Below are 1,129 nucleotides of genomic sequence, written 5' to 3'. Positions count from 1 at the left end.
ATGGATGGGTCTATTAAGGGCACACAGTGAATATGCGCTGAGATATGGGGGCTGAAATCTCAAAGAGAATAAGGGCAGGAGGAAAGGTATTTAACTCAATAAAGGATGTGCTCAAAACAAAACCAGACAGTACAATGCGTGCCAGACTCGTCGATAGCACCGTTATCCCACCTGCGTTCTTATCTGCAGGTGAGACGTGGGCTACTACGAAGAGACACACAAACATATATATATATACATTTTTTTCTCTCCTTGTTTTTTTCTGTGTCCCTTTCTGTAGAAGAGCGTAGGCTCGAAACGTAAAAGGCTTTTTCTATTCCTGAGCGTTATACTAATACATCTGTTTGTTTTCTACACCACCTGTCTTCGTCTTTGTTTATTTTCGTAAACTCTCCCTATATATATATATATATATATATATATATATATATTATATATATATATACATATACAATATAAATATATATATATACACATATATACATAAATATATATAATTTATACCACCATATATATACATATATATGTCTATATGTATTTATATATATATATATTATTTATATATACACACACGCATACACACGCAAATATACATGTACAGACACACACGCAAATTTTTATATATAGTTCACATGCACATACACACACACAAATGTATAGTTCATATTACGTAATTGTGACATATTTATAGACAATTACACCAAATATTTTCAAACTGTAAACTATTTTCGACTCACACACCCGTGTACCATTGTGTGTGTGTGTGTGTGTGTGTGTTGGTCTGTACGGAGCAGTCCTACCATCCTGTGTCTCCACGTCCTCCTAAACCTCACCAAAAAACACTCGAATAAAAACCAATAAAAAAACCCTTTTCTCCGCGAGTTATGAACTTCTGCTGATGAACCTCAGCGCATCGCATTCGTTGGTTGTTTCGCTTCCATCTTTAACACCGGAGACATTCAATCAATAAAAACTCCTCCCCAGAAAAACCCTCCTTTGCCACGCCCCTTACTCTCACCAACGCATTCGCGATACACTCGCAGCATCTTCGTATATACTTTATCCTGTGTTTGCTTCTGTTTTTGGACTACGCCCATGCTGGAGCACCTCCTTGAACGATATTCATGTT

The 1,129-nt window shown here is 36.5% G+C and overlaps 1 protein-coding gene across 1 annotated transcript in view; it reads left to right on the top strand.

The window, feature by feature from the left end:
- Positions 1-544: 544 nt before the first annotated feature.
- The window catches only part of LOC115229692 (mRNA decay activator protein ZFP36L2-B-like), a 35,566-nt gene continuing 34,981 nt past the window's right edge, over positions 545-1,129 (top strand). The window contains exon 1 of the mRNA XM_029800007.2: positions 545-563. The gene's annotated coding sequence lies outside the window, so the exon portion shown is untranslated. The remainder of the gene's footprint in view (positions 564-1,129) is intronic.

This window comes from Octopus sinensis, unplaced genomic scaffold (assembly GCF_006345805.1).
Source record: "Octopus sinensis unplaced genomic scaffold, ASM634580v1 Contig13526, whole genome shotgun sequence".
NCBI classification, from domain to species: domain Eukaryota; kingdom Metazoa; phylum Mollusca; class Cephalopoda; order Octopoda; family Octopodidae; genus Octopus; species Octopus sinensis.
The sequence above is the reverse complement of the archived record's forward strand: the minus strand, read 5'-3'. Positions and strand labels throughout refer to the sequence as shown.